A 15,052-nucleotide genomic window follows, 5' to 3' on the forward strand; every position below is an offset into this window, starting at 1 on the left:
CAACTGTGAGGGCTGCTCTCATCTTGGTGCCTCAGGACAGGGGAAAGCAAGTCACAAAGTTCCATGAAAGTGCTCTTACGCATGCGAAGGTTTCGCAGCTGTTGGGAATCGTCCCAGACCGGCAACACTATGAGGTCCCACCAGTCTGTGCTTTTTCCCAGGCCCAGAATCTGCATTCCACCGCATGAACCTGCCCCATTAGCATCATGATGCCCACATTGCCAGGGCCCGTGCTTTGAGAAAAGTCTGTGTCCATGTCCTCATCACTCTCGTCACTGCGCTGAAATCGCCTACTCGCCCGGTTTCACTTTGCCAGGTTCTGGTGCTGCATATACTGCTGAATAATGCGTGTGGTGTTTAATGTGCTCCTAATTGCCAAAGTGATCTGAGCGGGCTCCATGCTTGCCATGGTACGGCGTCTGCACACAAAAAAGGCACGGAACAATTGTCTGCCGTTGCTCTGACGGAGGGAGGGGCGACTGATGACATGGCTTATAGGGAATTAAAATCAACAAAGGGGGTGGCTTTACATCAAGGAGAAACAAGAACAACCGTCACACAGAATGGCCCCCTCAAGGACTGAACTCAAAATCCTGGGTTTAGCAGGCCAATGCTCAACCCACTGAACTATCCCTCCCCCCGGTATTTCAGGCAGGACTGAATCTCCATTAAACTTTTCAAGGTCCCCTGACAGACCTCACCGAAACGATTGTCGGCTGTTGATTTCATGGAGGGAGGGAGGGGGGAGCAAATGAATACAAAACAAATCTGGTGTATTTCTTGTTTTGATCCACTCCATCTATCTTTTACATCTTTGGCTGGCAGCAGACGGTGCAGTAGGACTGCTAGCCATCCTCATTTCCTGCCTGCTCGCCATAAGATGGTACAATAGGACTGCCAACAGGACTAAAGAGAATGACCTGGTCGAGTAACTCCTAATTTAGTCCCTGTGCCCATGTCTGCCCAGGCACTCCTGACTGCCCTTACCGAGGTGGCCAGGAGCACCTCGGACATGATGACGATGATTATCAGGCCTATTGTACCATCTGCTGCCACAAGGCAATGGGTTGCTGCTGCTGTGTAGCAATGCAGTACCGTGTCTGCCAGCACCCAGGAGACATAGGGTGACAGTGAGCTGAGCGGGCTCCATGCTTGCCGCGGTATGGCGTCTGCACAGGTAACTCAGGAAAAAAGGCGCAAAACGATTGTCTGCCATTGCTTTCACAGAGGGAGGGAGGGCCTGACGACATGTACCCAGAACCACCCGTGACAATGTTTTTGCCCCATTAGGCATTGGGATCTCAACCCAGAATTCCAATGGGCGGCGGAGACTGCAGGAACTGTGGGATAGCTACCCACAGTGCAACACTCCGGAAGTCGACGCTAGCCTCGGTACTGTGGAAGCACTCCACCGAATTAATGCACTTCATGCACGTAGAGCATTTTGTGCGGGGACACACACAATCGACTATATAAAAACGATTTCTAAAAAACCGACTTCTATAAATTCGACCTAATTTCGTACTGTAGACATACCCTTAGCTACGTAGTTCAAGGTGCTTGTGCTTTTAGCTCTGTAGGTGCAGTACAGTAATTGTAATATCATACTACCAACAGTAAATTGATTAACAATCCCTTTCCTGGCAGAGGATAAGTTTCTGTACAAATTAAATCAGACCGCACTGTATAGGATGTTCACATTGCAGTAACAAATATGTTATTGCCAAACTACAGGGCTGCAGTGGCTAACCAACTTTAGCAAATGAACTGGTGCTATTCCAGTGAATCAAGGTCTCTCAGATTAAAGCAGCCAAGCCTTCGCACCAAAGTCTGAGTGTTTTTATTTGATCCTCTACTTATGTGTTTCTCAGCCTTCTCTGGTTGGTGACCCCTTATTCAAAGTCAACAAATTTCAAATCCCTTATATTTACTATTAAAGCAAGAGTAAAAAATATTTTTTCAAAAAAGGTATCAGTGATAATAAGAAGCCTACCTAATTTATGTATGTGTGCCAGGCTGATAGAGAATACCTGGCCTTGAAGGGTAAAGGGTGTGTAAGAGCAAGATATTCTTTGCTATCGACTATAATAAAACTCAATGCCTTCTGACCTCTGGTGGGAGGTTGCAACCCACTGGATGAGAAACACTGCTCCACATTAACCTGTAACTAGAGGCCAGATTTCTGTACCCATTGAATGGTACCTCACTCTACAAGTCGTCCCACTGAAGTCAGGAGAACTAACTGTGAAGTCAACTGCTACTATATTGCAGTAAGGGTATCAGACTCTGTCCCTTAAGAACGGCCATACTGGGTCAGACCAAAAGTCCATCTAGACCAGTATCCGGTCTTCCGACAGTGCCAAATGCCAGGTGCCCCAGAGGAGAACAAATAATCATCAAGTGATCCATCCCCTGTCGCCCATTCCCAGCTTCTGGTAAACAGAGGCTAGGGACACCATCCCGGCCCATCCTGGCTAATAGCCATTGATGGACCTATCCTCCATGAATTTATCTAGTGCTTTTTTGAACCCTGCAACAGTCTTGGCCTTCACAACATCCCCTGGCAAGGAGCGACTGTTTTAAAATGAATGCACAGCAAGGGGCTAACCTCTCGAGTGGGGAGGAAAATTGCTGCAGCTTATTCAGCAAGGACCCAATCCTGCTCCAGTTGAAGTCAATAGAAGTTTTGCCACTGACTCCAATACAAGCAGGATCAAACCTCAGTGGTGTCATTGTCCTGGAGACCTTCCATGTCGTTAATAGAATCATAGAGTTTAAGGCCAGAAGGGATCATCAGATCATCTAGTCCAGTAGTTCTTAAACTGTGGGCCGTGACCCCGTTTTAATGGGGTCACTGGGGCTGGTGTTATACTTGCTGGAGCCTGGGGCTGAAGCCAAAGTCCAAGACCCGCTGCCCAGGGCTTCAGTCCTGGGTGGCAGGGCTCAGGCTTCGGCTTGAGCCCCTGCACCCAGGGCTGAAGCCCTCAAGCTCCAGCTTTGGCCCCCCTCCTGGCTTTGCCCCCCACCCTGGGCATCGGGGCTCGGGCTTCAGCTTTCGCCCTTCCGCCTATGGCAGTGGAGATTGGGCTTCAGCACCCCTTCCTGGGGTCATGAAGTAATTTTTGTTGTCAGAAGGGGGTCACAGAGGAATGAAGTTTGAGAACCCCTGATCTAGTCTGACCTCCTGTACAGCACAGGCTATCAACAGCACACAGCACCGGCAGGGATCTACATTTCCATGTTAGCTCCTAGTCTAAAAGAGGCAGAACATTTCACTGAGCGTATAGGATACAGAGGTTTTTTTGGTCCATCTAAGTTAATATCAAGGTTTAGAAGCCGGTGTTCGCTTTTTAAATTTAACAGAGTTCAGATAATCTGTCCTACCTGTTTCATGGAGGCCTTAATCCAAATTTTTAAAATTATATTTTGCATGTGTTTACATCTTGCTGTGAATTAGAGAATGGACTTTATAGCGCTTACATACATTTTCTTATGAAGCTCAGTACTACTCAATATTATCTGACGTGTAAAACATCCTGGTGTACATTGACCTTAAATTTCTGCTCTAGAGATATAGAGAGGGAGAGAGAGCATGTAAAATATAATGAACTTCTAAACCATTGAAAATAGCAATAGAAATCACAACAACAATAGAGCTCAAATCCGTACACGGTCTTGAGAGCCTGGTAAACTTTACTGATTGTTAATGGCAACAACACTATAAACCTGCTCTTCTTCAATAACATTTCGTTATCACTGATGGTCAGAACTTTCCTCATCAACCCAATTTATTCATTTCACTTCCTCATAGGTCAACAGGTCCAAAGTTTAGCCAAGCAGCGTTTACATGGTTGCCTTGGTGTGGCATAAACTGGAATGACACAGTCTAAAGGCAACAGCTTGGACAGAGTTTCTTTCACCCAAGCGTTCTAGAGCTGGTCTCCTTCCCCGACAGACACAGTGAGGTCAGAGCCAAACTCCGCTGCCACCCCCTATCTCCAGAGGGGATGCAACTTCCATAAAGTTCATCCAAGATGCCGCCCCCTGGTCTAAGCTGAGGGGCGTTGGGGGAAGAGAGCAGAGGAGAGAGGCAGAGAGAAGCTTCTGTAACTTACCCACAGGAGGTGGGCTGGGGTCCGCTCTCCGGGCTGCAGCTCTGCACCGTGAGGAGGGAGGGATGGAGCCGCCGCCAGCCCAGTCACAGCGGTGATCCGAGCCACCCGGCGGGCAGGACAGAGCGCTCGCTTCTCACGCACCTCCAGAGCCGCTGCTCCCGGAAATCCAGCGGGACTTGCTGGCCGCTCGCACCTCCCGGGGGCGGGGAGGGGGATGAATCGCAAGGCAGGGCTCGCTCCGCTGGCTGGCAGGCGGCGTTCAAAGCAGGCGGGCGCTCTGCTTGGGACACCCGAAGCTGCCCTCGGATGGGTGGCTGCGCTCTGCAGCCGGACGCCCTGGCTCCACCCGCGGGGAATTGTGCTTCTGCCCTTCCGCGGAGGCGCCCGGCACAGGGTTAGGGCGAGATCAGTAACCCCCCCAAACCGAGCGGGAATTCTAACACGGCCTGGAACCCTAGTATAGACGGGGCCGTTGCAGTTTTAACACGTAGGTGCCCACGTGCTGCGTGGGTACCCTGGCAGGGGGGCGGGGCGGGTCTGTAGTCTGGGGCTAGACACAACCGCTGCCAATGTGGCCATGGCCACACACAGCTGCTGTGGAGCCAGGGCCGGTCTGTGTAGGCGCTGGGAAGCACCTCCCAGCCACTATGTAGATAGGGGTCACTGTTCCCTCTCAGATGGGCGCATGTGCGTGCCCACACAGATCCTAAACCCCGTGCACACGGCGAAACACCGCGTGCACAAAAATTTGCACAGAAGAAATGTTTTGTGTACCCAGCCTGTCAGAAATTTGCACAGAAGAAATTTTTTATGCATGTGGCCTGTCAAAACTTAGAGGGAATATTGACAGGGGTGTTAAGTAGTTAACACATGTTCGAACACACCCTTTTTCCTGAAGACCAGGCCTCTGAGTTTTGGTGCTAGGCCCACTTTGTAATGCCTGGCGCTGGGGTTTATCTTGGCTGTATTTTGTTTTCTGCAGTGGTGGGGCTCTCTTTTCTCCCCATCTGAAGGTTTGCTGGCTGATTCTGTAGCTGAAGGACCAGTGGTTGATGTCAGGTGGGTTCTGTATTTCATGGAGACTTCTGAAATATATTCATTTATTTTGATGTATAACATTATACAAAAAAGTGCTTCTGTTGGGTGCCTGTTCCCAGGGTGGTTTCCATAGTATTCAATTAAAAAACTGATCAAGTTTAGCCACACATAAGCCCCATGCTGCAGTGATGCAACTGTGCCTGAAAGAAGCTCACTGCAGGTTGGGGATCATAGCACAATTCTCCCCCTACTATGACTTATTTTCTCTCTTCCTTTGAAACATCTCTTAAGAATGCCATTAACTCATTACTAAACTGCAAAGACTTACACACTTGCATAACTGTACTGAACATTGTATGCCCAAAGATTATACAGAGAGTCTGGATCAAAATTAGGAAAAGAACCCAGAAGTTCTAAAAAATATTCCTGTAAGCATGGCAAAAAGATAGCACATGACAGGCACAAAAATAGGTCACTCACGTCCTATGGACGTTACAAAAAAGTGAGGAATTAGTTATTGCCTTGAAAAATTTATAATCCAAACAGATTGAATTGTCTCTTCATTCAAGTTCTGTGTGCTCATGAATGTGTTCTATTCCTGCACTCACTGATATCAGCAGGAACATTGCCACTGACTTAAATGGGAGTGAGCCTCAGGGTTGCCAGGTGTCCAGTTTTCGACCAGAATGCCTGGTCGAAAAGGGACCCTGGAGGTGTAGGAGCAGGATTTTATAATTGTACTATAAGAATAGAGGTACTAATGTATGTCTTGATTTCATTTTACCAGCCACCCTTTTTGAATAGGAGAAAGGAATGACCCTTTGGGACATTGGTAGGAATGCATCTGACAGACTGCCAGAGTCTGTACTGATGTTAAGGCAGGGACAGACCAGAACAATCCTTATGACGGATTATGGTCACCCTTTTGTTTTAGGATAAGTTATAATGCCTCTCCTTCTGCCCCTCCACCCCCACGAACATGATACAGTTCTGTGGTGACCTAGAATCCTATTTTCGACGTCTCCGATTCAAGGAATATTTCCAACACACCTCTGAACAACATACTAATCCACAGAGACCTCCCTACCAACACTACAAAAAGAAGGATTCTAGGTGGACTCCTCCTGAAGGTCAAAACAGCAGACTGGACCTCTACATAGAGTGCTTCCGCCGACGTGCACGGGCTGAAATTGTGGAAAAGCAGCATCACTTGCCCCATAACCTCAGCTGTGCGGAACACAATGCCATCTACAGCCTCAGAAACAACTCTGACATCATAATCAAAAAGGCTGACAAAGGAGGTGCTGTTGTCATCATGAATAGGTCGGAATATGAACAAGAGGCTGCTCGGCAGCTCTCCAACACCACTTTCTACAAGCCATTACCCTCTGATCCCACTGAGAGTTACCAAAAGAAACTACAGCATTTGCTCAAGAAACTTCCTGAAAAAGCACAAGATCAAATCCGCACAGACACACCCCCTGAAACCTCGACCTGGGATATTCTATCTACTACCCAAGATCCATAAACCTCGAAATCCTGGGCGCCCCATCATCTCAGGCATTGGTACCCTGACAGCAGGATTGTCTAGCTATGTAGACTCCCTCCTCAGGCCCTACGCTACCAGCACTCCCAGCTACCTTCAAGACACCACTGACTTCCTGAGGAAACTACAATCCATCGGTGATCTTCCTGAAAACACCATCCTGGCCACTATGGATGTAGAAGCCCTCTACACCAACATTCCACACAAAGATGGACTACAGGCCATCAAGAACACTATCCCTGATAATGTCACGGCTAACCTGGTAGCTGAACTTTGTGACTTTGTCCTTACCCATAACTATTTCACATTTGGGGACAATGTATACGTTCAAATCAGCAGCACTGCTATGGGTACCTGCATGGCCCCACAGTATGCCAACATTTTTATGGCTGACTTAGAACAACGCTTCCTCAGCTCTCGTCCCCTAACGCCCCTACTCTACTTGCGCTATATTGATGACATCTTCATCATCTGGACCCATGGAAAAGAAGCCCTTGAGGAATTACACCATGATTTCAACAATTTCCATCCCACCATCAACCTCAGCCTGGTCCAGTCCACACAAGAGATCCACTTCCTGGACACTACTGTGCTAATAAACGATGGTCACATAAACACCACCCTATACTGGAAACCTACTGACCGCTATTCCTACCTACATGCCTCCAGCTTTCACCCTGACCACACCACACGATCCATTGTCAACAGCCAAGCTCTGTGATGCAACCGCATTTGCTCCAACCCCTCAGACAAACACCTACAAGATCTCTATCAAGCATTCTTACAACTACAGTACCCACCTGCGGAAGTGAAGAAACAGATTGATAGAGCCAGAAGAGTTCCCAGAAGTCACCTACTACAGGACAGGCCTAACAAAGAAAATAACAGAACGCCACTAGCCGTCACCTTCAGCCCCCAACTAAAACCCCTCCAACGCATTATGAAGGATCTACAACCTATCCTGAAGGATGACCCAACACTCTCACAAATCTTGGGAGACAGGCCAGTCCTTGCCTACAGACAGCCCTCCAACCTGAAGCAAATACTCACCAGCAACCACATACCACACAACAGAACCACTAACCCAGGAACCTATCCTTGCAACAAAGCCCGTTGCCAACTGTGCCCACATATCTATTCAGGGGACACCATCACAGGGCCTAATAACATCAGCCACACTATCAGAAGCTCGTTCACCTGCACATCCACCAATGTGATATATGCCATCATGTGCCAGCAATGCCCCTCTGTCATGTACATTGGTCAAACTGGACAGTCTCTACGTAAAAGAATAAATGGACACAATCAGATGTCAAGAAATATAACATTCATAAACCAGTCGGAGAACACTTCAATCTCTCTGGTCACGCGATTACAGACATGAAAGTTGCGATATTACAACAGAAAAATTTCAAATCCAGACTCCAGCGAGAGACTATTGAATTGGAATTCATTTGCAAATTGGATACAATTAACTTAGGCTTCAATAGAGACTGGCAGTGGCTAAGTCATTATGCAAGGTAACCTATTTCCCCTTGTTTTTTCCTACCCCCCCCCCCCAGACGTTCTTGTTAAACCCTGGATTTGTGCTGGAAATGGCCCACCTTGATTATTATACACATTGTAAGGAGAGTGATCACTTTAGATAAGCTATTACCAGCAGGAGAGTGGGGTGGGGGGAGAGAAAAACTTTTGTAGTGGTAAACACCCTTTTTTTCATGGTTTGTGTGTATAAAAAGATCTTCTGTACTTTCCACAGTATGCATCCGATGAAGCGAGCTGTAGCTCATGAAAGCTTATGCTCAAATAAATTGGTTAGTCTCTAAGGTGCCACAAGTACTCCTTTTCTTTTTGCGAATACAGACTAACACGGCTGTTACTCTGAAAAATGTCTACTATGGTTTCCTATATGTATTACAAATTAGGCATTCTAGTTAAATATACATTTCTTTGTTTTAAGGTTTAGTAAGTCAAAGGATTTTGTATTGTGTCTATGATAAATAGATTAGAGAAATGTTGAGGGCCTCAAGCCCCAATGTAAATTGTTTTAATTGTAGGATTTAGCAAGACTTAATTTATAATGTATTCTGTATACCTTTGAAGGTTTCTGTGAGAGACTGTTTGTGTGAATGAGGAATGCATGCATCAGGAAAAGATAAGGTGTGAAGGCCATCACAAATGTCCAGATGGTCAAGAAAAAGTGAGAGACTTGGAAACACCAGGAGAAATCAGAAAACATCCATTGTATCCGAGGCTAAACATGTTAGCAGCGCTGACGACCTCAGAGGTGAGGCAGGCACCCCCGAAGGCGAGACAACAAATAGGAGACAACGATGGGAAGCCCAACAATAACCATCAAATGATAACAGCAGAAAACCCCAAGATTAACACCACTTAAGGACTAATGATTACAGGATGACATTGCAAAATGCATGGACTCAAATGGGAATTTACAACTATAAAGATGGGGCGTTTTGCCATGGAACTCTTATGTTCAGTCCTGCAAAGCCTCGGAGCATCGGATCACGACTGACAGAGCCCAGCTCCTCACTCATGCTCAGTCTAACTGGCCATTAGATTGACTCGAGCTACAACAGACTGGTAACTATAAAGACCATCTGCAGGACTTGTGTGTTTGTGTGTATGTTGTGTGACTGAAAAGCATATGTTAACTGTTGTATTTTCAATAAATATGGCATATTTGCCTTCTCTCTTATAAAAGATCCCATGTGCTTTGTATAGCATAACAGAGGCTCCAATCAGCACTGCTGACCAGGCCATTAAAAGTCCGGAACCGTGGCCAGTGAGAGCTGTGGGGGCGGCGCCTGCGGGTGGAGGCAGCGCACACAGCCACCTGGCCGCTCCTCCACCTAGGAGCCAAGGGACGTGTCGTTACTTGTGCGGAGCCTCCCGAGTTGAGTGCCCCCCAGATCCAGCACCCTGATCCTCCTCCTGCACCCAAACTCGCTCCCAGAGCCCACGCCCTGCACCCCCATCCCTGAGCCCCCTCCTGAACCCAAACTCCCTCCCAGAGCCTGAACCCCACCCCCCCGTACCCCACCCCTCATCCCCAGCCCCACCCCAGAGCCGCAACCCCAGCCAGAGCCCTCATCCCCTCCCGCACCCAACACTCTGCCCCAGCCTGGATCCCCCTCCTGCACCCTGAACCCATCATTTCTGGCCCCACCCCGGAGCCCACACCCCCCAGCCCAGAGCCCATACCCCCTCACACATCCCAACTCCCTGCCTCAGCCCAGGGCCCCTTACCACATGCCGAACCCCTCAGCCCCACTCCCAGAGCCCCCTCCTGCACATAAACCCCTCATCTCTGACCACAGCTGAAGCCCTCACCTCCTCCTGTATCCCAGCGCCCTGTCCCAGCCGGTGAAAATAAGCAAGTGACAGAGGGAGGGGGGATGGAGTGAGCAGGGGGCAGGGCCTTGGAGAAGGGGTGAGGCAGAGGCGGGGCCTCGGGGAAGGGGTAGGGCAAGGGTGCAATTAGAAAGTTGGCAACCCTAGAGTAAGATCAGGACCCAAAAGAGTCAACTTAATAAATCCTGCCTTCTGCCATATACAAATGCATTATAGCAGGGTAGTCATTTGGATGGCTGAGCTAAACCAGACAATGAGGGCAAGTTTTCCCCTTTTTTCCTTTAAGACTCAAATCCACAAATGTAAACTCTGAGAAGTGGGGAAAAATAGGTCGAGAGGTGTCTTCTTTAGCTGTTTTTTTAATATTATTAAAATCAAAAACTTTTCATCTTATCTGCCAAGGATCTGAAAATGTTTCTAAACAGATTAAAATTACAAGTCAGTTTATTTAATACACGTTTTATGATGCCTCAGCTACCTGTATTTGATTCAATTCCATTTGTTAATATAAATAGATTTGAACATGAATGAGTCTGAAAGCATTCAGTAAAGAATTAGAATAAAACACATATTTTACTTGAAATGAATGATCCAATAACATTTGACTGCAAGGCTCTAGCTTACTCAAATACAGCCAGCAAAGTTACTTTGGAATAATGGCTCCTACCTATAGAATTTAGTACTGGTTCTATTCTTCATATTATTTGTATAATGGTAGTGCTTAGAGGGTCAGCTGAGATCAGGGCTGCAGTGAGCTAGGCCTGTACACACACATAGTGAAACAGACCCTGCCCCCAAAGAGCTTACAGTCAAAACAAATAAAAAAGGCAAAAGGTAGAGAAAGTGGAAACAACTTGTTCAAAATCAAGAAACAGAGCCAGGAGTAGAACCCAGGTTCCCTGAGCCATGTTCGGTGTCCTATCCACTAGACGACACTGTCTCTGTTCTTACACGTTGTTATTAATTATGTATATTATCCTAGCCATTAGACTTTTTAGTTAGCATGACATGAGCTGCCCTTTTAACATGCAGAGGTCAGAGAGAATTTTTACATGTACCTTTTGAAAGTCTAAGGAAGAGTTAAGCTCTTTGCTCAACTGGAAAATTGTGACTTCTATAAATATTTGGATGAAAGAATAACCAGCAAGCTTGAATAGTCAGTACAGGGTTGCCTGACATACATGATAAATTCTGTGACATGCAGTTCTAGAGGGCTACTGAAGCTTTGTTATTCTGATGGCAGAGGTTTATTTTGGCTGGTTACCAACCTGTTGGTGCTTTTCCAAGCTTCTGAGATGGTTAAGGAGTGTTTATGCTGCATTAAATGCCCTTATTAAATGTACTGTTTCTGAATGAAATTTTAGAGTTATGCCATAACAGTACACCTTTCTTAAGGCCACAATCTTGGCATGATTGTAAAGCACTAGCTTGTAGCTATGCTGTACCACCAAATTAGGAACTGCTCACATGCTGACCAAACTACACGCTAAAGCAAGGGAGTAATGGGACTGAATGAAAAAACGTTGAAGGACTGACCTATGTTGAGAAGTGCACTTGAAAGAATTGTTTTTTTTTTTTTAATGTTGTATTGTGAAAGAACCACCAGAGAAAGACTGTCCCCTGAAATCTGGTGGCTGCTGCTGGACGGAGATTCAGCCCTGTGATGACAAAGCACGCTGCAACAGGAGAGTGTAGTCAGCAGTCATTCAAATTCCTCTTTACTTGAGCCACTGGAGAAAAGTGTGTCGTACCAATAATATGGAAAAAGCAAGACCACCTATGCTCTTGGAGCCTATGAATCCATGGAGTATCATTTAAAGTGATTTCAGCTGCATGGCTTTTCTCCTACAGCCCCACCTGGCAGAAGGCTGCATGGTAATTGTATAGAGCCGGACAAACCATTTAAAATTTCTACATTTTCCAATAAAAATGTGTTCCTTTTCAACCAACTCTACAATTTAAAGAATGATTTTAGAGGGGCATTCACCTAATAATTTTGTGTCATGTGGAAAGTTACGCTTTTCTGGGAAGTTCAGAAGGAAGGTGTTTTTAATTAGCAGTTGCACTGTTTCTTCCATTCAGGAAATTGATCTTAGTGATAAGAAAAGTAACACTTATAGAAAGAAATTCTTTATGATAAAGATGTCATTGGAAGAATCACTATTTAGACTGTAGGCTCTTCAGGGCAGGGACTATCTCTTATTCCATGTTTGCTCAATGCATAGCACAATGGGAATTCATTCTTGGTTGGTTCCTAGCCACTACCACAGCAAAAATGAATTATTAGGCAAATGTGGCACAAGTAGCCTCTGGTGTACATATTGTGGAGTTAGGACTAGAGCTGGGCAATAGCAGTGAAATCATTTTTCAACAATTCCAATATGAAACTTCATTATATGTGATTTCAAACCTCCTGAAATGGATTGGAGATTATCCACAGTTCAACATCTGAAAGGTGATGTGCTGGCAACAGCAGGAATCAAACCCAGGATCTCAAGATCTAAATGCAGGAACCTCACTTAAGCTACAATTCAGTTTTGTTATCTCAGGGCCACCAGGCAGATTCTCAGAAGTCTACAGCTCTACCACAAGAAGGGGCCAAAGAGCCACGCTGTTGTAATTACACACACAAAAAATTATTTACTTCCAGAAGTTGTCATCTGTGAAAACACATACTTGTGCATTTTAAAAAGCTACACAAGGAGGAAGAAAACTGCTCTTCACAAAGTCTAGTCAGAAGCTCTGCTCTGACAGTCATTTATTGTGTGGCCTTGGGCCACTTAAAATACACCTTTTTTCCTAGTGCAGAGGCATTAACAGGTTTCTTTCAACCAGGTAACGTTTTAAAGCTACAACTTGCTTTGACTACACTAGGCTGTTCACATACTTTTTCACCTAGCCAAGTCAATGTGTCTATCTGTTATCCACATTTTAGACATGGGGAAAACCGATTGCCTTATCTATTCATAGAGTAGCTTGAAGATTAGTTAGTGTTAATAAAGCAATTTGAAAACATGTATTTGTCTGAGGTAACCAATCACAAGTGGAAGATCTATGAAGTTTCTCCTTCCATCTGTGATTCATTACCACCTCATCATCCTGAAAGCCTATAGCATTACACAGTGGTGACTCACTCACGTCTACTACAGAGAATCAATCAGAAAAGTGTGCATAGCTATTAGAATGCAGTCAGTACAATTAGAAATTCTCCGATTAGAATCTCTTTCACAAATGGTATGGCTGGATTTAGCACAAAGTTTCATTTTAAATTAATATATTTTTCTTTTCCTTTTCCAGGTAACTTTCATAAATCTACTTATGAAGTATTCCAGAAAATAAGTCCTCTGTGCAAAGCTGAGCACAGGATTAAAGGAAAACTTTCAGGTCAAACATAATATAAACGTTTCCTTACCTCTGCTACCAACTCTAGCTTACATTAAAGCTAAAAGATCAAATATAATTTTCAAGGTTTGTTTCCTTGTACCTTTCCATCAACTGAGACAGAAAAACTGTCTCACTTCTGTTTTATGGAGGTTTTTATGCGGTTTCACAGACAGATACTTTTATTTAAATCTAATGCTGCACTGTTTCCATTGTAACTCTGCAGGAGAATACTTTAAAGGGTCCACCTGATCAGAGTAAATCGCAGAATTAAGGACTCATTGTTTGATAAAATTTGACCTAGAATTTAAGGTTTGCAAGAATAAGTTTTTACAAAACCTAAGATCAATACACTGAAAACACGGACTTCAATGGGGTTCTGAATGGGTGCACAGGCAGTCCACACGCACAGTCACAGGATTTAGGCTTTTGTATTTGTTAGGTTGTGCTACTGCAGAATGATTTTTTTCCTGCTCTTTGTTAAAAAATCCTATTTATCCTGTTTGGCCTATTCTTAGTTTAATGTTTATACTATCTGCTTCTTTGCAGTCATGAAAGCATAAATAGGTACAGTAGAGTACACCCTTACTGAGATAGTGATCACAAGCATTTGTAGTACAGGTACAGTACACCCTTACTCAGATAGTGATCACAAGCATTTGCTATAAAATACTAGACATTCTTTATAAACCCACACCTGAACAAGAAGGAAGTTGTTACATCAGATTAATATTTAAAAATACAGTCTATGGGGTTGTAGCTACTATACAAACATACAAAAAGTTTTCAAAGACAAAAGTTTGCAGCTACCCCTGAATACTTTTCAGTGTCCAGGTTAATTTAGAACAATTCTGGAGTCAAGATAGAAAAAATGACTAAACTCTTTATACTTTTTTTTCTGTTAAAAGTTAGTGCACTGGTACTGTTTTAAAAGTCCAGGTGTCCTTCACTATTAGGAGCAATCTTCTTAAAACAAGCTATTTTGTCCAGTATAACAAACTAAATGAACAATAACAAAATAAACAATTCCTTACAGTGCTTAGGATTCTCAAATCAGGTATACCTACTCCATGAGTCAGCTGGGTCAAGCCCCTTCCAGAGGCTTTTTGGGCCCTCCCCACAAATGTGCTCTCTGGATGATGTAATTTCATTGGCCATTAGTGGGGATTTTAATACCTCAGCTAGGGCTCAGAAACCACCTTTTTAAAGGTACATTGTCCTTATTTCCCAAGAAGACAAAAATCATTAATAAAAACTCATCAGAGAAAAGCCTCTCATGTTCCAAAGCTTGAGTCAGTGAGCTTATTCTAGCCGTGTCCAGCTGGCAGCCCTAGTGAGCTAGCTACCTGGGGCCAGCTATCACTTTGTTGTTCCCCTGGATTTCTAGCAGGACACTCCACTCTGCTGACTTGTTACTCCCTGCTTTGATGGGTTTTAGGATCTGAAGGCCCACTCTCCCTTATGTGAGATGGCACGAGCTGGCTTTCTCTTTGGAGGAGAATATACCTGGCAAAGGACCCAAATTCTCAGAAGGAAAGAGAAAAAATAAAGAGAGCTGAAGATGAAATGCTAGAAACTGAGTATCTCATGACTCAGGCAA

The 15,052-nt window shown here is 45.0% G+C and overlaps 1 protein-coding gene across 10 annotated transcripts in view; it reads right to left on the reverse strand.

The window, feature by feature from the left end:
• The window catches only part of TMC5 (transmembrane channel like 5), a 55,645-nt gene extending 41,052 nt beyond the window's left edge, over positions 1-14,593 (reverse strand). For 3 of the 10 annotated variants that reach the window (XM_043524525.1, XM_043524522.1, XM_043524519.1), the window contains exon 1: positions 14,487-14,590. The gene's annotated coding sequence lies outside the window, so the exon portion shown is untranslated. Of the gene's footprint in view, positions 1-4,115; positions 4,530-14,486 lie in introns of those variants that run through there. The other 7 variants (XR_006284564.1, XM_043524526.1, XM_043524523.1 and 4 more) reach the window with 7 other exon arrangements.
• Between the last annotated feature and the right edge of the window lie 459 nt (positions 14,594-15,052).

Source organism: Chelonia mydas, chromosome 10 (genome assembly GCF_015237465.2).
Source record: "Chelonia mydas isolate rCheMyd1 chromosome 10, rCheMyd1.pri.v2, whole genome shotgun sequence".
Lineage (NCBI taxonomy): Eukaryota > Metazoa > Chordata > Testudines > Cheloniidae > Chelonia > Chelonia mydas.